The sequence below is a fragment of the Lagopus muta genome, chromosome 6 (genome assembly GCF_023343835.1).
Source record: "Lagopus muta isolate bLagMut1 chromosome 6, bLagMut1 primary, whole genome shotgun sequence".
NCBI classification, from domain to species: Eukaryota; Metazoa; Chordata; class Aves; order Galliformes; family Phasianidae; genus Lagopus; species Lagopus muta.
The window spans coordinates 32,593,537-32,616,127 of record NC_064438.1 but is presented as its reverse complement, the minus strand read 5'-3'; the positions used below and the strand labels follow the sequence as shown (position 1 = coordinate 32,616,127).

Genomic DNA, 22,591 nt, shown 5'->3' with positions numbered 1-22,591 from the left:
TAGTTGCAAATCATATTAAGATGTTAATCTGATTTTTAGAAAAATAGATTCTGTTCACACTTGGTAATATGCTTGTTGTATGAATGTATATGGACACCTCCATTACTAAGATTTTCCTGACGTCTTCAAACACAGCTAAGTTATGCCAGAGACTGTCCTCTCATTTGGAGCTCTTCTATTATTTCACCTTGCTCCTCTCCTCCCTCCTTTTTTTTTTTTTTCCTTTGCTGAACTTATATAAAACTTCAAATATTCTACCATACTGCAAATTTGCTTACCCAATTGTTCAAGAACTACAAAAATCCTGCCTTCCTAAAACGAGATCCTGTAGAGGATTTTTCATCACTATTGCCATTTGATATATGATGTTTTTCACTTTTCTTAAATAAAAGAAGTACAATATGGATACTGTGGGACAGGGTTGCTTTTTTTTTTCCTCCTCCATGGAAATGAATTATTTCGACTATATTTTCCAGCCACAGTTAGAACAAAAATGACAAAATATCAAAATTTCTCCCAGTGTTGAAAACTTTCAAGACTGTTCTCTGCTGAATAGGCTAAGATTACTTGCTATGATTACACCTGCCAAAATATTTCATTTAAATGACTTGTTGGCCAATTGTCTTGAGTATCCCAAACAGAAGTAAGCCTGCATGTAAACTGATCTGCACAGCAGTAACAGCTATTTGACTGCAGGTTCCAGCTCTTCAGTGACTCTGTCTCACTATTCACTATTCCATCACAGATCAGAATAGTAATTATCTGGGAAAAGCAAAAAAGAAAAAAAAAAGGAAAGAAAAAAGAAAGAAAAAAAAATGAGTCCAGTCAAGAGAGAGAGGATGTGTAAAAACATTAGCCTCATCTCAACAATGCTATTACAGTGTTTTAATTTTATTCACCAGTCTACTGGATATGAAACCTGGATAACAGGAGATTTTATTATAATTTATATAATTTATGTAATTTATATAATTTATTATAATTACAGATGAGCCATGAGCTATGAGCTCCAAATGCTCTGCTACCTAAATGTCATCTTGGAATCTGCTTTAGGAGCTTGAGTCATGCATGCAGTCTGAGGAGAAACTAGAGTACCCTATGGGAGACATAATTGAGTCTGTGATTGATACCAATAAAAGAGGGCTATGAGCTATACAGACTATGTCACTACAAGCTTACATGGAAGTTCAAACAGAGTGTACGGGAACTGCTGAATCACAGCCTGAACCTCTGATTGATCACCTGAGGCGAGCCATGAGTCAGCCAGAGTAGCACAGCTGAAGGCAATTCACCTGTGCTGCTGGAAGGGGTGGAGCCTGGCTCTACCTCTCCTAGACCTATTTAAGAGCTGGCTACCAAGGGGGAAGGATCTCTTCTGGAGATTGTGTCTGTTGGTGTTTTGTGAGTGAGCCCAAGATAGGGGTAAGCCTTCTATTTATTCTCTTTTGTTATTGCAGTATGCTTTGCCCAGCTTTCTTTTTATTTCGTGATTGTAGCATCCTAATATTCTTTGATTATACACAGGGTCAAACTAATATATAAAAAAAGCTTTTACATTTTTAAAAAACATTTTTATATTTAATGTTTACAAATCAGGACTTCAAGAGTCAGATTTACATTGTCCACAAATAAAATATTTTTTTCAAAACTTGCTAAACATTCAAAATTTTAAGGCAAAAAATGAAATTTAAACATGGGAAATAGTCATTATAAAAAGTTTGAGAATAAACATTCTAAAAGTTCAACAAGCTTATTTTGACAGCTTTTCAAATCTTTGTCAGCAATCAGTGTCTTTACTGATTTTCTCTATTAGTAACTGTTAAAAAGAGAATGTTCATAGATTAACTACTATTAGATCTCATTCTGCCTACTTTAACAGTCATGAAATTAATGAAAGGATATTAATGATTTTCTTTACTCTGTACAATTCTCGCTATGCCTCAGATTAGCTCAGCACAGAGAAAATTCTCATATCTCCTATCTAGTTTATCTTTGGTGATGTAAACTGGCAGAAGAGACAGCAACATGATTTAAATATGTTACTACTAAATATCCAAATCTTTGGATATAAATTGGTCACAGGTGACAACATCAGCTGTCTTAAGAATTCCAGTGTATCATGTTATGATGAGCTGACTGTTAGCATGTGGATACTGTTAATAAGGAAAAATATTCCTTTAATAAGATCAACGCTAAAAATACTGTGATATTCTACAACTGCTGCATAACAGTAGTACTTGCAGCAAAGTAATGTAGGTCCCATTGCAATTTAATAAATGTAACTAGAATGTAAGAAGACACAACAATGTATAAGTAGCAACAGAAAGGGAATGCAGAGGAAGATGGTACTGAAAGTTAACGGAGACAGTGAAAGGGGAATATGCTTATGCAACAGCAGACAGACCTATTCTAGAAAGGTTTCCAATGACTCTACATAGTCAGAATCAGGCTTTAGAAAGGAATATGGAAGAAAGAAAAAGAGAGGAGGACAGAAATATGAGGTGAAATGGGCATTGAAGAACAACTAGTAAATGAAGAATAGGCATTTGCAGACAATTCAAGACTATATATAATATATATTTAATAGTATCATGCTTCTGCCTGTGTAAATTCCATAGTGCATTTCCTTTCATATTGCTATTAATATTCCTAACAGCAATGTTCTTTATCACATTAAAAAACAGCTGCACTCACAGTACATGAGTTATTATGTCAGAATTACAATAACAAAGGCAGAGAATGCTAGGGGAAATATACAGATGAGGACCTAGAGTTAGTGGGAAATGAGCTACTTTTTATGCATTTCGAGATGCACTCCACCTATATGATTTTATAATTCTTTCGAACACTTGCACATTGCATCATCTAGCCTGGAGTTGTATCCCCAGGTCATCTTTTAATGTCTACAAAACATCAGACAGAGTATTTAGAAACAGCAAATTTGTCTATTCACAAACAGTATTTCTACTTTAGCCCATTCTTTTGAAAAAAAAAAAAAAGAGCTAATTACATAAATACTTCCTGTTAGTGGCCTTCTTCATATAGGTAAATAGATATAAATACATTACAAAATGAGATTTTTTTTTTTATCAACTTGAAAAAATGTAGTAGGCTTTTTGAGAAGTAGTCTCAATAGGAAACAGATTCTGGAAATCTTCAAAGCTCTCTTTCTAAAAGACAGGAGTAACCTCCTGAAGGTTCTCAACTATTTAATTATCCGTTTTGTTTTTAAAGTCAGGAATGTTAGAATTATTTTTTTTTCCTCTTTGTTTAGAAGAGAGACCTTGGCTATACAACATACTTAAAATATGCACACAGATGTTTGCAGATGTCTATATCCTTAGCTTTCTTTCCTAAGTAATTAAAAAGATCAACATAACTGAACTGCTGAATATGATGCCTTTAATTTCTAAGTTGTGGATTGAATGGCCTTCACAAGTGTTGTAAATTTCTCAGGAAAAAAAAACCAACAAACAAACAAAAAAAACATAACAAAAAACAACATCTATTAAGGGAGAAGCATTTGTTCCTCCCTGCAGTGCTTTGTGGTAGAAATGATCTTTGATCTGTAGCCAGAGTTTAGAGTTGCATACTCTCCTAATTACAACAGCTAAATACATGTTATGGTTTAACCTGGCAAGCAGCTAAGCACCATGCAGCACTTTGTTCACTCCTCCTTCCCTGTGGGATTGCAGAGAGAATCAGGAAAAAAAAAACAAACCAACAAAGTAGAACTCGTGGGTTGAGATAAAAGCTATTTACTAAGAAAGAAACGATGGAGAAAAGGAGAATAATAATAGTAATAATAATAACATATATTTACAAAACAAATGTTGAACAAAACATTGCTCACCACCCACCAATCAATGTCCAACTAGTCTCAAGGCAGTGGTTGCTACTCAGTCAATTCCCCACAATTTTAGAAGTTTTCTCTCATGGTGTTATATGTTATGGAATATCCCTTTGGCCAGATTTTGTCAGCTGTCCTGGTTCTGTCCTCTCAGCTTCTCATGCACATTCAGCCCTGCTTGCTAACAGGACAAAACATGAGGTTGAAATATCCTTTGATCTGTACAGCACTGCTCAGCAACAGCTAAAACGTCAGAATGTTAACACCACTGTGTTTCTCCCAGAGAACAGTATACTGAATAAAAAATGAAAAAATAGTATGCCTCCCAGCTTAATTGGGGCACTAGATAAAGTTATCAGGTTCCAGATGATGACAAACTAAAGGTACTTTTTCATGTAATGCTCAGCTAAATTACAGAAATCTTTGCTACAATATATTGTGAATGACAACATTTCAGAAAGCTTCTTAAGTGATTAGATGTTACAGTAGAAACTATAGAAACTGTATTGCACAAAGCACACTGCAGCCTTGATAATTCTCCTCCACTGAATTCATAGTACCAGTCATTTTGGAGTCAGAATATGAAAATATACTGCATTTTTCTTTTTGACACATTTATTCAACAGTATGTTTCATACTCATATAATTATGCACACAAAAAGTTTTTCTAGTTTCTAACACGCATGAGCTCTTGATCATGCCAAATAGAAAGTTGTTTGATGCAGATTTTAAAAATATATAAGTAACCCTAGCATTCTCAGGTGTGGAAAATGCTACCACTCATTTACTCTTAGTATTAAAATACTCATTCTGGTAAAGTCTGAGCACTAGCTTCATATGAATCATCTTCCATATGAATTTTGCATTTTATCTTCAGAAAAGCCAGCTAGTCTTCTCAGTTTTAGATGATCTCTTCAAAGTATAATGAAAATATTATAGGACTTGTAAGGCTTGAATGCATGGCTTGTAGCTATGCTATAATAAATGATTATTTTGGTTCATTGACATAGAATTCTTTTACATGCATAATTTTGCACTTAACATTTACATCATTAAATCCTAATGTTCATTCAAATATATTATTTAATACAAATGTTTTTCACACACACAGTCTTTCCATTTGACTGAAAGAGTTCAGAAGTGCACATCATTTAACTCTTCAGTGATTCAAACCAAGGAAAAGTGGTTCAATTCTTTCATTTTAGTTGAAGTACACATTCTTATGTCAGGTCTATCAAAGGTCTTTGTATGTTTTACCAAAAGAAAAAAAGTTTGCCGTATTCTCCATGTTCACAGAATCACAAGTTGATTGAGGTTAGGAGGGAGGTCTGAAGATTATTTTGTTCCAGGTCTCTGATGACGCATGGCCCCCCTGAGCGTGTTACCTGGGACTATAAGTAGGCACTTTCTGAAGATCCCTAAGGAAGGAAACTCCACATCCTCAGGACTATTAGTGCCATAGTTAAGTCACCTGAACAGTACATAAATGTTCCTGATGTTCAGATGGAGCCTCCTGTGTTGCTGTCACTGCTGATGATATTACCTTCTCTAGGCTAAATATTTCTCAGCTTTTCCTCACAGTTTGCTTGAGTCCATTAATCATCTTAGTGGCGTTCAGTGGACATGAGTAGCTTCTTGTATCTTTCTTGTAGGAACCTAGAACTGGGTGTAGTACTCCAGATGTGGCCTTACAGAGGAAGAATCACATCCCTCAACCTGCTGGCAACGGTCTTATTAATGCAGACCATGATACCATTAAACTTATTTTCTTCAGGAATAGATTGCTGGCTCATGCTCACCTTGGCATAAACTGGAGTTCGCAGGCCCTTTTCTGCCATATATATTTTTTTCCACATTTTCTCCAGTCTTACTTGACTTTATATTCATTGAGATGAACCTCTCTTGAGCTTATTATTTGAGGTGATCCTTAAATATTAACCGGATTTCTTGAGTCCCTCTTCCTTCCAGGGTCTTAGCCCATGAAACTTGTCCAAACAGTTACATGAAAATGTCAAAGTCTATTTCACTGACTCTGACACTGAGCAAGTTTTGGACTTGCTTTTACACTCTGTCTTCTCCTCAGAATCTTGAATTCTAATACCTCATGATCATTTCAGCCCAAGCTACCTTTGACTTTCATATCCCCACTGAAAGCCTCCTTGTTGGTGTGCATAAGATCATAAAATCATAGAATCATGGAATCATAGAATGGCCTGGGTGGTTAAAGACCTCAAATATCATCTAGTTTCAACCCCCCTGCTAGATCAGGCTGCTCAGAGCCGCATACAGCCTGGCCTTGAATGCCTCCAGAGATGGAGCATCCATAATCTCTCTGATTAACCTGCTCCAGTGTGTCACCAACCTTTGGGTGAAAAACTTCCTCCTAATATCCAACCTAAATCTCTCCTGTCTTAGTTTAAAATCATTCCCCTTTGTACTATCACTATCAACCTGTATAAACAGTTGTTCCCCCTCCTGTTTATATGCTCTCTACAAGTACTGGAAGGCTACAATGAGATTCCCCCCCAGAGCCTTCTCCTCTCCAAGCTAAACAAACTGTTTCCTCAACCTTTCTTCATGGGGGAGATACTCCAGTCCTCTGATCATCTTAGTGGCCCTCCACTGAACCCATTCCAAGAGATCTGCATCCTTCTTGTGCTGGGGGCCCCAGGCCAGGACACAGTACTCCAGATGGGGCCACACAAGAGCTGAGTAGAGGGGAAAAATCATCTCCCTCTCCTGGCTGGCCACTCCTTTTTTAATGCAACCCAGCATATGGATGGCCACCTGGGATCCAGGTGCCATAAGATCCAGCAAGGCACCTCTCCTCATTGGCATCTCTTTCACTTGGGTGATGAATTTGTCACTGACACACTTCAGGAACCTCCTGCATTGTTCATGCCCTGTCTTATCCCTCTAATAGATGTGAGAATAGTTGAATTTCCCCATGAAGATCAGGGCCTGAGGACATTAGAATGCTCCCATCTGTTCATAGGAGGCCTCATCTGCTTTTTCTTCCTGATTAGGTAGCCTGCAGCAAACACCCACTAAAGTGTTACTCTTACATGTCTTCTCTTTAATCTTCACATCTGAGCTCTCAACAGGCTCTTCATGCATCCCCGCACGGACCTGCATATATCTCTACTGTTCTTGTTTAAGAGGCAATTACATCTTTTCATCTTCCTAGCCTGTCTTTTTAAAGAACTTATGTCTCTTTGTGGCAACACTACTGCTATGGAGGACTTTCCATCATGTCTTCACGATATCAGCCGGACAGTAGCCATGCAGCTGCTCGTAGGTCTCTAAATCATTGTGTTCATTCCCCATGTCGTGTGTATTAGGACACACTTATGAGTGTTAAAAAGTAAACATTAATTTTACCGTGTTGTCCATCTTACAAAACGCCACATACCTTCATAGTAATCAGATGAAACTCATGCTTTATTTATAATGATGTTGCTGAAACAAAATTTTTGACCTAGAATCTTTTACATTTTTATTTTTTTCTTCTTGTTATCTTGTTAACAAACTTGTTAATCTGTTTTTGCATTCCTTTCCCACGCAAAGGCACTTAAGTTTGAATAGAGTGCTGAAGAGAGAAACTGATTCTAATGCCAACTCAACTTGAAAAGGTAAGATGACCAAAAACTCTGACATTTTAAAAATGCTTTTCTGCTACCTTACAAATCTGTCAGTCTTTACCTTTACAAAAGCAAAATAAAAAGACTGTCTTTATCTTAGGTGTCTGAAAACTAATGGTCACATATCAAGAGGAAACAATCAGATCTCTAATATAACTGTATAAAACAGAAAGTAATCATATTCATCCCAATTTATTCCTTAAGTTTCAAATGACTTCATGGTAGATTAATCTGAATTTACTGCTATAGAGTGATATAAGTAAAAATTTAGTTTAATTCATTCCTAAGTGATCAATTAAAAAAAAAAAAAAAAAAAGGCATTTCTGGCAATGATTTGAAGCATTTTTCCTCTTCTTAACTGGGCCATTTCCTTGAGCTTTGTCCCCAGAATCTCAGCATCAGATTGTCTTTGCTACTCTGGATACTCTGAAGCACAGCAGTTCACGGGAAATGGAAATCTCCAAAATTATTAGGTAAGAAGGCTGCTCTTTCCCTGATTTTGGGTTTAAATGTTGTAATACACAAGGCATATTGCTTTGCTAATTAATTGGTTGTTAAGCAGATTGTTTTAGTTGTCTCTTTATAGGCATAATGCACTATTTGTAAAGCAGCACAGTTTGTTCCAAGCAGAGCTGTCTGTCTTAGCAATCAAAGCCTGCAATCATATTTCTGCTCATTTTGAAGACTCACTGTGAAATCTTTCAGGAATTAGAACTGCACCTTCAGATCTCTCTGTGATCTGGTTTAAGCTATCTTTGGGATTATCTCTTCCTCTGAAATCCTGAGACGTACATTCAAATGGAAAAGAAATATCTGTCTCAGGATTAAATCCTACGTGTACTCAGAAGACAGTTTTACAGAGCCTATCAATCAAAGAGTTATGGGGGAGAATCCAGACATAACTACATAAACTTGATGACGTCCTCTGTGCTGAAAATACTAATGATGAAGAATGCAACATATAATGAAATAATATGAAAATTATTTGAACTGATTTAAGCACCAATAATCAGAATCTCTTCCAGAATTTAAGGTAAGCTGCACATTGTACAGTTTTATAATGGCACTTAGTTATGAGTGCCAGTGTCTTTTTGAAGCATCTGGAAGGTAGATGAACTGTGGGAAAGTGAGAAAGAAGCTATGTTTACTTCTTATGGTGAACTCAGTAGATACTAGACTTCATTTAAAGCAGCTTGTATAATCCATTTAATTCTCTCTGTTTTGTGAGTTTTTTTGCGGAGGGAGCATTGATCAGGGAGGGAATAGTGTTGCATAAGAGCTGAGAGAAATTATGATAATCTCCAAGATTTCCTAGGAAGCTTGGTTTCGATTTGATACCAGTCATCTGAAAACCATTACTATATTATATATGCGTTACTGATACTTCTGTTTGCTTCATATTCTAGGAGATCATTTCATTTCTTACTTGCTTTAAAGTCTTGTGGAAGACAGAAATTGGCTAAAAGATCACCAGAATATTTCCACTCCTAATGGAAACTTATTTTTTGTTTTAGAGTATCCGACAAATGTCTAAGACAATGAAGATTACTATATTTTCTTCTTTTTTTCCTCTAAGAACATGGAACTTCTATCCTAGAAACATAAAATATGCACATGTGAATGCATGCAGTGACATGTATATTGGTGCCATAGCAAACAGGGTTAAAATGCTGGTGGAGTGTACAGAATAGTTTCATTTTCCTTAGATTCATCTATTAGAAGTTGATATCTTGAAAAATATTAAAATTCATTAAATAAAACTTATTTATGAACATCATTTTGTCACATTATTGTATAGCAGTTGGTTGATATCTCTAATGACTCATAACTCTGCAATAAAACTTGTTCATGCTGATCCATGGTATCATACTATCTGCAGTTCCATGAAGGTAAGACAGATACATGAATATAAAATCAACATGAATTAATTTGTCATTCTCGCTGCGTCATACTCTAGTTTTTATTCATCAGACCTTTGTTAACATCTTCAGTTTTCCTGTCTGTAAGTGGTTGTGCTATCTATTAACACATTACTCTTTTTGAACAGCAATTTCTTGCTCACTCTAGGTTAACATTACTCTAAGAATGGTACAAAAGTAATTACTAGGTTATTCATTTATCAAAATCTTCATTTTTAATGTAATTGCTTTAATTTTCAGAATGAGGGCATAGAGTTGACGCACAACTTTAACATTAAAAAAACCCACACCACCAACAACTAACAATAAACTATAGGCCAGGCACTTCATAAATCTAACGTTTTATTATTTTTATCATATGAAGGTCAATTAAGTTTCTAAATCAATAAGGCACTGTATTGAAGTTTTATTTTTTATGCTCAATTGTATCTACAGATGTGGTGGATTGCAGTTTAGGCACACTTGTTGTGGGGAGAAAGTTCTGTAGATGAATTTGTTCAGAGCTCCTTGCTCTGATTATTTATTAACCATGAAGCATCATGCTTATGCAAATATATCACAGCCCTATTAACATAGAAAATTCAGAATAGTATTATGAGCTACTGGAATATGATATGATCCTTGGCTAAATTTTCAAAAACCATGGCTAAATTTCAAAAAACAAAGTAGATCTGAGATTTTTTTTTTAATTTTTGAAACCTGTTGTATAGTTGTATTCTTTGTGCTTATTTCATGCCTTCAGCTCCAAAATAAGTCTTTGTCCCAGTTAGCATGATTTTTATTTTCCACTCAGTGAAGAGTGTGTGAGGATACTCTGAATCAATGACAAGAAACTAAAATATTTGTTCAGAGCATGCCTGATCTCTCTTTGAGAATAATCCTTTAATATTTAGATAATTTTTATTGTGGGTTTTGAGCATTCTCTCATCTAAATATATTGAGGCTGTATTTAGCACTTTCTTTCTATTCAACTGTATGTGATTAATTGAAATATTCTGATTTGCATTCTGAAATTCAATTTATTAAATGAAAATAAGCAGAATAGTAAGCACTGAAATGTTTCATTACATATCTTAATTCACATTGTTGTCCAAAAACTATAAATGAGTTACATATGGAAATAAGGGTTATAGCTACAGTAGCAAATAAAATAATTTTTAAAAAATCATTTTTTTGAGAAAAAATTCACTCTTAAAAGACGTGTGTCTGTTTGTATTTGAGAGAAGGAGAGGGAATATGTGAGTGTACAAAAACGAGATTTTATGATTTTAAATTGCTAAGGACACATCATCATCTGGATGTCATATCGCAGGACAGTAAAGTGGTGGACAGGCATTTTCTTTTCCAGCCAAAAATTATTGAAGGAATTAATAAAAGGAAAAGTATGATAACTTTCTCTGCATTTTTGAATGTAAAATCACGATTTTCTGAAGAATTCTATGACCTGGTACCCGATATTAAGAATACAATAAGATCAGATAATAATTATTATTAAAAATTATTTGTATAGACACTTGATAAAAGGCTGCATATTCATGTTTCAAGTAACTCCTGGGAAGCAAACTGAGAGAATCCACGCCTCAGAAAGATAAGAAACTTTCCTATGCTCTATAATACTGGTAAAAATTAATAACAAAAATAGTAATAAGAAAAGGTGAAATTCCTAGTTTTGAAGTTTACAGATTAATAGTTGACTCAGCTCAGACAGCTAAAGTTACTAAAGTTGATTTTCTCATTTGGCTGCATAAAATCTATTCTGTATATTTAGGAAAAAGAAATGAAAGTGAATTCTGATGTGAAGTGACACTTTTGACAAATAGAAGCATCAAGTTTTTCCATTAGTACTGTTGTAGGAACGTCTAGATAGCTAAAAGCTGACAAGAAATCCTATAGTCCTATAATAATTTTGTCATTTCACTTGAAAAGACATGATGGTTAAAACATTTCTAAGTATTCTGTATATTTTTCAAATTCTGATGCTCACCAAAATAAGCCGAAAATAAATCAGACTTTCAGATTTTTGTGTTTCCTTTGTACACTAAACAGCCTCTCAGGGATATTCAAACTGAAATTCAAGAATTGACAAAATAAGTGCATATCCAAATACACAGTTGCTTTATGTATGTATTTCTATTTACAGACTGTCAGTATTTATTGGGAAAAATGTGTGAAAATAAAATCTTGCTGTGCTGTACTTCATATAATCAATATGTTAAATACTTGAAGAGTATAATTACATAATAGTATTAAAAAAAATAAATTGGAAAATAGTGCTGCTTTAGTTCTTCACTGAAGAAAAATTTCATATCAACAGGTGGTAAAGCCAATACCAGCAATGAAGAAAACAGAGCTCTAACTTTTGAAAGATCTTGCAGAAGCACACAGCAGTTCCTTCAAGAAATCCTTGAAAGAAAAAACTCCCAATGAAGACAAATTTTAAATGTGCTTTCTTAAAATAAAGAAATAAATTCTTCTGCTTGTTTGGCTGGTTTTGCAAATATTACTTGTAGTTTAGTAAGTCTGGGATATTTAAGTCATTACTTCCTGTAACAAAGAACTCTTTTTTTGAACGACTGTGCTGCTCATTAGTTACTGAAAACGCATCATTTTTGGGCAACACTGGTTATACACATAGTGGTCAATGATGTTGAGTTGTGAATCTTAGTAGTATATTATATATATTATAAAATGCTTGATTTTCTTTGTTATTACCTTCTAATCCATTAACATTTTGGTGAATAAAAACACTCCCTAGTCTTTGCTAGGATCTGGAAATATTCAGGAACTCCTGCTCTTGGTGAAGATATGGATGTGATGATGGAAGGACCTCCTGTGACCTGGCAGAATGAATGCCATTAGAAATTTCAGCTCTACATTTCCTGGCATGGGGTGACCTTTAAGCAGCTATAGAGAGTATTGGGGCAGACAGGTGAGTTCCACAAGGGCAATAATTATCTCTAAGTCAGTGGGGTGAAATTCTGAATTTCCACTCTGCAAACTAAATTGTACTTTATTCTTGCTTTTGAAGAATAAGCAAATAATATTGTGTTTTGAAATTCTCTTCCTCTTACAGCTCTGGAGAATAGTATTCATTTTTATTACTGAAATAACATAGTAAGAAAATAGGCAATAATTATCATGTTAAAAATAATATTATGACTTATTGTGTACTTTCAGAATACGGAATAATGAACCTCTGTCTTCAAAGGCTAGATAGACAGATACTTAATAAGATAAAATTTGATTTAGCTTAATTCCTCTGACTTAAATAGTCAAATTTAAATATTTACTTAAAATCTTCATTTTCTTGGACAACATTTTTGTCTTCGATATTTGAATCAATATTTAAGAAATGTATGACGTAAAATATTTAACGATATAACTTTTTCAAGCATTTACGTATGAAAGTACTGAAAGGAAAAATAAAACAATATTAAAAACATTTATAAAATAACTAATGAAACTAATTTTCTCTCTCTCTCTTTTTTTAGCATAGAAATACAAATAAATGAAAACTCTGATGTAAACGTCATTTTGCCATTCTAGAAAATTATGCCTCCATTGAAATTGAAGTGAATTGCTTCACTGTTAACTGAAGAGAGCCAATTTTCTTTCCTCTTATACTAATATAATACATTTCAAATAATAAACAATATTCAACACTAAAGAATAACAGCAGAACATTTGTTAAAAGCTTTCATAGTTACTATTTGTGTTGATGTTTATTTGTACCTTACTGGACCTTTGTATATTCCCTGAGTTTTAGAACAATTTTCTTGAGAAAACCTTTGACATCAACCCTTGAATCAGTGTTATGACAGTCTCCTTGATTTCTTTGACAAGAAAGTGGACTATAGCATCTTCTATCAAGCTAACCTGAATCTTGTACTACACCTTGGCTTCAGTTTTCCCAAGAACTTTTTGCATCCAACATTAATGGTATCCAAACTAAATGTCTTGACAGCAGAGCCCAACTTAGTTGACTGAAGATGGGATCAAAGTTCTTGAAAAAGAATGACATTTTGGAAATGTTTTATGGCGTTGAAAACTTGTTCTACTCTGAAATGCGTGCTCAAGTCCTCCATATTTTGTCCTTAAAAATGTTTTTTTTTGTTCTACTTTACTTGCTTGAAGTCCATTACAGAAAGTAATACAGAGTTTAATGTTGGTGTTAGTCCTATTATCTCTTTCAAAGGGCTGATTTTATTACTAGTATTGAGATTACTGTGTGTTTTATCATTTCAAAATCTTCTTTTGGTAGAGGGAGAAAAACAAACCTATGCCATCTTAATGAAAAATTTTTCCTTGAAGCAGACCAAAGTTAACAATTCAAGTAACGGTAATTCCAGCCCTCTGCTTTTGATTTGTTTTGTGATAGTAGGGATATCAGCATGCAGTGAATACACGAACAACAGATTTTTGTGATCAAAATATAGTTGGAAGGTTTTGTATCATTAGTTTCTCAGCATATTTTCAATGGTACTTTTCACTGTAAATTATGTTGCTTGTTTGTTTTCATAGCCAGAGCACTGCAAAATATTTCTGTGATCATTCTGATGCATAGCTTGTGAAGTCCCTGCAGCAATGCAGCAATAGCCACTGCTGCTACATAGACTGCTACAGATCTGCTTTGCGTTTGTAATGTGTGCACACAGTCCATTTGAACTGTTGCCAAAACTACCTCACAGTTCTACAGAATGGCTCTTAAATTAGGACTGTTCCACAGGTCTGCAGCAGTTTTCTTGTGATGCCGAGTTAGTTGATCCTTATAGAGATGAGAGTAATCACTTACTGCAAACTGAGATAAACTCTCCGCAGTAGCTGAAAGGAACAGCTTAGTTGTGCAAAGAAATGTTGATGACATTTATTTTTAAAACAAGAATTTTACTTCTTAGCACTCCTAGGTATGTAAAATGTGTTCTCTAATTTGGACTTTATCAACAAGAATATTTGAGTAGAACACCTTCTAAATAATTCAGTTATATTTTACACACTTTGTCATACTGTTAGTAGTAGTAACATTGTTTCAATTCAGAGAATCACATCTAATATTCTAGGAAGTATAGCTGACAGTTACAAAATAGAAGCTCTGTTCTAAATTTTGAATAACTGCAGATAATTTACACATAAATAGGATGATCTAGGAGAATACTGTAATGGAACATTACTAATATTTTTTTAAATGAAGAGTCTTGGCATATTTGCTTATTTTCAACATTTGCAAATGTTAATGTATTTATTAATATTTTATTAGCAATATAAAAATCAAAATAGGTAAATTATATGTATAGTAAATGGGAATATCAACTGTAGTGAAAGAATATTATGTAGATAATTAGATTGCATGAACAACTAAGTCATTATCAGTATGAGATGTAACTGCCTACTACTTTTATGGTCCAGCATAAAGTAAGAAGATAACAAGAATATGGAATAAATTGAATAAAAAGAAAATTGAATAAATAACAGTAGCAAAATAGCAGAAATTTTTATATAACGTAAAAAAAGGTCCAGCTGTCAGAATACAAAGAACCATTCCTATGTAGACCTCAATTAAGAAAAGATTAATCCAGATTAACACCTATTAGATCCCAGTGTAAGTAAAAGGCGTAATATACTACACATTTTACCTATATGCTACTGTTGTGTTTCCTGAAATAAAAATCCTAAATCTATTAAGAAATGGCCTGATAAATAAATATTGGGTGTAAATGGAAAATAACACTGAACATTTGCAGAACATACGTGATGTTGGGCAGTCCACATGAGTATGTCTTATATGTCTTACCGTATAAGTTTTATTTGCACTGTGAAGGAATCCTCTTATTTCATCCAAGTGAAGAATCCACAATTCTATCTTAGTGCAATTCTGAACCTACATTTCAGTTTATAGATATGAAGAAGATAACACATTCTTGTAAGGACTGTGCTACTACATCTACATTTGTTTTTATTTGTGTTACCACGACAACTTTGATCATGAAGGTATTTCAGGGGTAGCTGTATATTTTCCTTCATTAATTAACTTAGAAATGCATTATTTTACTGCATTTATACTTACTCCACTAGTAGAAAAACAATATCTTGAAAAAGTAGACCACAAAGAAAATAGAAGTATGTATGCAAACTCTTTAAGAAGACTAGAAAAAGGACATGTAGAAATACAAGGTGAATTGTGTCCACATAAAACATGAACATTGGCAGATTGCTTTTTCTTCTTGCCAGTAAAAAGTAATTCTCAAAGTAATGACTACTACTAGGTAGCTGGGCAATTATGTGTTTTTCTTCTGACTGTAATTATCATGAATATCACTCTGGATTTGTACATTCTTCCACTGATTTTTGATCACAAAGTTATTCTACCTGGTTTTTTTTGTTTGTTTTTGTTTTTTTTTTAGGAAAAGTAGTAGTATTTACTGTTATTAAAACAAATTGATAAATATTGTTGTGCTTATAATTCAAAAGTTAATGAATATTTCTCTATGTGAAATGCTTATGAAGAGATCTGATATTTTCTTTTTTTATTATTATTTTAATAAATCAGAAGAAGGATCCAGGGACTGTACTTTTCTATGTATATATATATATATGTACAAAAAAATTCAATTATTCCCATATACATTGGATTTATTATATTTCTCCAAAGGAATTTAAAATGCACTGAATAATACTCCTTTTAAGGTTCTAGAAGAACTTTCATAATAAAAGTTGCTGTTGAAATTTATTTTCGTATATATGTACAGGAAGACTTCTTTGATGTTTTACGCATTCCCTTGCCTATAAAAAATAAATGGGGGGGAGGGGAGTAGGGAAACAGCAGACCTTGTATTAACTTTAACAACTCTACCTCCTCTCCTCCAACTTCAGATCTCATTTATCTTTTATGAGCTCTGGGCATTCTGCCATAATAAAACTTCATAATGCTAAAATTCTAAAATCATTCAATGGCTTCTTTTTTTTTTTTTGTAACCTATTCAACTCACTGTGACATTGATCCTGCCACTTAAGAAGCTGGTTTGAATGATTCTGCTCTTTTAATACTACAACATGTAGTTCAATATCCAAAGTTCTGAACTAAGAAATTAAGGTACTCAATTTTCTGAGGAATTGCTACATCCACTTGCTGTTAATAATTGTAGTTGAAATACTAAGTCACAGTTTGAACCAGTGATTTAGCTCCTGGTAGGAAGGCAGGGGAGCTCAGGTGCATGCAACACACTTGAGTGACTGGAAGAGGTGGATCCTGGCTCCACCTCTACCAGACCTCATTAAAGGGTTGGCAGTGAGAGGCAAAGTTATCTTTCTGGAGATCTCTGAATGCCTGAGAGCTTCTGAAGGTAAGCAGTGGGTTTTTTTTGTTTTTTTTTTTAAGGCCTAGTGTTGTCATGTTTGAGTGAATTCCCTGTTGCTTCAGCTTGGAATCTTGCCATTGTGTTATTGTTTTGCTTTCTACTGTGTTTCAGTTGCGTTCCTTGCAGCTTAGCTGTGCTAAGTGTAGGCCTTACATTTCTTTAGGAGTTTTGGGAGGAAAATGAAATACCTGAAATGTATTAGGTAATAGATATAAAAAGTTATAAATACTGTAATTTAATGGAAATGTTTTTTGTTAATAATCCCTATCGATTTTTTTTTTTTTTCTTCAAAGATAATATTTAGAATTTCCAGCAAATTATTCCCTAATACTCAAGTTTTTATTGGATAGTATCTCTGCTTAGGTCTTAACAATCTTTTCAGGTTACTGAGATAATGCTTTTGAACATCATTCTACTACCACTAATTTAAAGATATCCTATTATCTCTGAGATTCTGATCAACTGAAGCTAGGTAAAACTAAGCTGACTCAAATCTTATACAGGAAGGGTTTTTTTTCCTAATATAGGCATTTGTAATGAAAAATGTGCATCTGTTTTAGAAAGAGAAATATAGGCATTTTAGGGGAATTATCTTAACATTAGAAAAAAAAAAAAAAAAAAAAAAAAATCCTTCTATTATGCAGTCCTGAAGTAACAATTCTTTCTGAGAGGCTATGCCTGGAGTTAGAATCATAGAATTATAGAATTATGATCTTTGGAAAAGACCACTGATTTACTCTAGTCCAACTGTCAGTTTAACACTATTGTGCCGGCTAAACCATGTTCCTCAGTACCATATCTATCCTTTCCTTGAAAGGCTCTGGGGTCTCCAATGTTTCCCTGGGCAGCATGTTCCAGTGCATTAGCACTCTGAGAAGATGTCTTTCCTAATATCCAACCTGAATTAAATTCTTATGGTTTAAATATTTGTTGAATGAATCCCTTCCAGGCTGACAGTTGTACTAAAAAAATAAATAAATAAAATAAAATAAAAAATAAAATAAAAAAAAAACAAAACGCAGAAACAACAACAAAAAAGACCCCTTCATTTTTGCAAATCTTTAACTTTCAATGGAAGTACAATCCATTGAAATTTATATTAAAAAAAAAAAATTACTCTGAATGTAATGCAGCCATACTGCTCTAATTCTATTTCAAAGAACACCATGGAAGATGTCTTAATTTTGAACTGCAAACTTAAGCAGTAACCCAATATTAGGTACCAAATTCATCAGCTCATGTGGTGGAGTCAAAATCAGAGTTACTAGAATACAGTGAGAGAGCTTTAATGTACTTCTACTGAAAACATTGAATACATGGTTTTGAAAGAACAATCAAAGCAGTGGTTTCACTACTTCAATCAAGAAAAAGCATTAATCTTCATTGTCTGCTTCTTGTTGCATAAATGAATTGAGGGGAAAAAAATGATTGTGTTGGAATGGCTAGGTCATGGCCTGAACCAGTGACCAAGCTGTAGGTGAAAAGGTGTGGCTAACTTAGGGAGCACAGATGTAAGCAATGCACGTGTGTGACTGGAAGATCATTTAAGGTTAGCAGCTGTGGGAGCAGCATTTCGATTTGGAGACTGTGCATTCTTGAGTCCTCACCAGCCTTTGAAAAGGATCAGCTATTTTTTACTGTACAGCTTTAAACTAAGTCTTGACGAATGCCTTTATAGCACGTTCCTATCCTAGTAGAACATGGTATTATTTGTTTTCTATTGCTGTACAATGATGAACTGAATTTGACTTTGAAGAGTATGTGACAAGAGTGGGTAGTGGTGTGTGGTAGGGTGGTGAAGAGGGGAAAATTAGATGGCTTACATTGTTCTTCTTAAATGTTTCTGTGTTATAGTTTTAGTCCTGTTTCTTGAAGTTGGCCCAGCAACATGAAAAAACAATGAAGAGTAACATTAGAAGATGTTATGTAACTCAATTCCAATACTGACTGAAAATGTATAAAGGAATTCTAAGGTACTTTCTTTGCTTATATTCTCCACAGGATCTTATTCAAATTTTTTCAGTGCTTCATTTCCAAAAAGTGTCTGCTGTAAAACTGTGAAAGAGAAGTCAATCATAGGTTTCTGTATGGCAGCATCTAGTGAAAGAGAAATTAAATGTTATATGAACCTTCTTCCATTGTCAAAGATTTGAACAGTAAGTTTTTCACAAAATGAGTTAACAAAAGTTCAAGGAAGAACTTCGGTCTGACAACAGAATTTCTTATCTAAGAAATGTGGTATCTAGGTTAAATTCTCTCATGTGCTATAGGCCTGACCTTGAACAAAATACCTAGTGGCATTGTTCTTGCCTACTGATACTGGTCTGAAAACTAGGCGGACAGACTAACCAAATTTTCTGAATTCTTCTAAATATACATAATTACTGCAGAACAACTTAAGCATGAAATTTCTTCCACCTATTTGAGGGTAGGATGAATCACCTTTAGAAATAGCTTACTTTCTTCTAAGTAGTTTAGAAAATATGCTTAAGATAAGGTGAGACATAACTGACCTTTAATATTTTATGCTTTTTTTTCACCTCATCTCTGTAGAATGAATACAGTGGCATTTTATTTCCTTATTAATTTACTAGGAAAATATGTTACTTTTTTTTGGTGTTTAAATAATGGAAGATCGGAGTGAAAAAAGTATAACAGACATATGTAAGATTAGTACTTGTAATGAGTTAAGGAAATCAGTTATTTATGAAAATAGATTTCTAATACTATCGACCTTGATCAGGACACTATCTCCAGTGCCATCTGTTTGGATTCTTATAGTCGTTCAGAGATCAGCTTTGGGGCCTGAATTGTTCTAAGGAAAAAATGAAAGGCATGATAGCAATTAATACTAGCCACCATTCAAATATTGATAAGCCTGATTTGTTGCAGCTCTTAGTGGTACATATATGGGCAAATCCAATTATAAATGCAACAGGTGTCTATCACTGAAAATCAGTGTTCTTTTATTTACAAACAATAAAACGGGTATCAGTCATAAATTTCTGCTGCCTGCTTGGAAGGAAGTTAAATAATTTTTTAAATTTTTTTTATTTTTTTTTTTATTTTTAGCACTGAACAACAACTGAGGGGAAACGGAAGTTTCAAGACAAGTTCTTGGCTAGTTGTATCAAAACATAGTGGAGGCTTGATAACTTCCAGCAGGACAATTTTATTACAGCCTGTGAATTGAAACTGCAAATGTTTGTTTACACATTTAATGCTATTATTTCCATTATTTTAGAATTGTTCTCATAGTTTAGAGTGGTTTATAATTGCAGAGAAATTCTGTCAAGACTCTTCTATGTCTTTTCTCACTGGAGGAATTGCTCTTTCTGTCAGAGGGCTGTATTTAAGACTTCTATATTTCTCTCATGAATGGAAAGATCTCTTCAGGTTTGTGAAGCAAGTTTGTCAGGGTAGAGTAGCTAGATTAGAAAAAGCTTCAAGGGTAAATCCATGCTAGTGATTGTCTGACAGTGGTAAGCTTTACTGAAGGCAGAATGACTTAACACATTTCAGGACTTTGAGTACTTTTGAGTCCAACACTACCCATGGTCATACCCATTCTTACCTGAAAGATGTCATCCAAAGCTGAGATGTTTATTTAGCCATGGCATAAGTTCATGACTTTTTGTCTACGAAGGAGGTAGAACTTGAAAATCCAGACTGAAAAAAAATCAGGCCTATGATCCAACTATAATGGAATTATAATGATGGAATTTACTTGTATTTTTTCTTATGCACTTCATATATAATTTTTTTCTTTTTCTCTTAAAATGTGCTCGGATCCAGGGCAACTTTTTAAAGAAAACCCAGTACTGCTTCCTTTCAGACTGTGTATTATGAAGTGCTTGAATGTATTACAACTTCAACTGCTTTTGAGATGACCCAGGTTTTTTACAATTATCTGCATTTTACTCTCACACTATTACTGTTTTTTCCTCATCTTCAGGACTGACTTCAAACTTCTCCTGTTTTCAGTGGAAATTATGTAGTAGTTCTGGGGCTTCCTTGCATATGTCTTACAAATTATATGTTTTAGAACATTAAAAAAAAAAAAAAAAAAAAAAAAAAACCTCATCCAGTGAGCAGAAGGTGGTATGATTTTTTTTTCTTCATTCTTTGCAGGAGGGTTAATTCAAAACACTGGAAGAATATTAATGGTTACCATATTTCAATGTGTAATAAGGAAGAATGTCATATGGGATGCACCAAATGATAGCATCACTGCCTGGGGTGAACTACTCTCTCTGCTCTGCAAGACTCTTACAACAGCTTGGGTTAAGTTAGAAATGTGTTAAAAGTGGTCTCATGCTACTCATACTTTCATTTTTTCCTTTAAATTGTGGCTAGAATATTCCTCACAATCCTGGGATTAATTCATTCATCATTCTGTAAGCAGGAAGAAAGAATGTGAAAAAGCTTTACGCTTCCACATGCATATATTCTCTTGTAGTAGCTTTCAGTTTCATACTAACTCACCAGCTGGAATGAAACATTAGAACAAACTGTGGTCTCACAGGAGCCTTCAGCGTTCTGAGACAATGAACAGTGTTGTATAAATGGATGGATATTCTTTAGTCAGTTTGTATCAGTTTTCACTACAGCATTATTTCTGGTCTAGTCTTCCTCAAGGTGGAGTCCATTAATATATTTTGTCTAGTTATTGCTTGGATTTATTTTTGTTTTTGTATCTTTGTGCCATATTGATGCAAGTTACAGCATACATATTCCTGAAAGGAATACAAGCGAAATGAACTAACATAAGTTGCCCATCTTGCTGCTGGCTTGCCAATATCAGCCATTCTGCTTGAGAATTTCCCGCTGTATTAGGGTAATGTCAATCTGATGAATATGTTAATATAATAATCCTTATTTTTCTATTCTAGTACTATATGTTGTGCAGCCAATGCACTCTTCTGCTGCAAACAGAAACGCTTCTCGATTCCTCACTCTATTGTCTAATCCTATTTGCCTTAACTTCCCTAAATTTGTATTGGTTTCTAAAACACCTTTATTCAGTTTAGTATTGATTACATTTGTAAGTTAGGAAGGTTTACAGTGAATGGTGGCATCTGTTGTTGCTCTCTGGCTTTCTTTTCATACAGTTACAATTTTTTTTTTATAGGAGAAGACCAGAAATTAGAACAAGAAGCCAGAGTGGCTTCTCAGGTAAAATTCAGCCTGGTTTTTTTTTTTTTTTTTTTTCCTTCTTCTTTTTTTTTTTTTTTCCTAGCAGAATGTCAAAGACATGAACTACACTGTGACTCTAATACACTGTGTTCCTCTCCTGGTATTTCTACCACCTCAAAACTTAGCAGAATATAGCAGTGCAGACCAAAGAGACAATGTTACAAACAGTATTACAGTGCATACTGTTTCCTCTTTTAAAAGGAAAAAAAAGCAAACAAACAAACAACAACAACAACAACAAAAAACCAGCTAAGGACGGGTCGGCCAGCTTTCCAGCTGTCACTCAACTTGTTTGCAACTCACAAAGAGTTTGGAAGCCTTTCCTGCCTATCAGCCAGCAGAAAGGATCCAATCTCTTCTATTGTTAGTAACATAGCATGCAACTATACAGTCGTCCAAAGTCATCCACTGACTTAAAAAGGATGTTAACGTTCCAAAGGCTATACTCTTTCTCTTTTACAAAGAGAGACAGCTATGGGAGGGAGACTTTATAATTGCTTTTACTGTGCGTTCTCACACAAAAGAAATTTTAAAAATCAATGTGTCTTGTTGAACTTCTTTGAAACTTTGGCTATGAATCTCAGAAATATCTTCTTAGTATTTGACAGGTGTCCAGTGTTCTACATGAAGATA

At 34.1% G+C, this 22,591-nt stretch overlaps 2 long non-coding RNA genes across 3 annotated transcripts; both read left to right on the top strand.

Moving 5' to 3' along the window:
* The first annotated feature begins 1,301 nt into the window (after positions 1–1,301).
* Positions 1,302–16,021, top strand: LOC125695179 (uncharacterized). 2 transcript variants are annotated; one of them, XR_007377846.1, is made up of 5 exons: positions 1,302–1,422; positions 7,418–7,482; positions 7,880–7,964; positions 12,176–12,339; positions 12,902–16,021. It is a non-coding gene; the product is annotated as an uncharacterized LOC125695179 (long non-coding RNA). The 2 variants fall into 2 exon arrangements; XR_007377845.1 differs by having other exon boundaries at positions 1,307–1,422; positions 12,166–12,339.
* A 624-nt stretch (positions 16,022–16,645) lies between these two features.
* Positions 16,646–21,942, top strand: LOC125695180 (uncharacterized). Its single transcript, XR_007377847.1, has 3 exons — positions 16,646–16,747; positions 18,617–18,735; positions 20,894–21,942. It is a non-coding gene; the product is annotated as an uncharacterized LOC125695180 (long non-coding RNA).
* Positions 21,943–22,591: the final 649 nt, after the last annotated feature.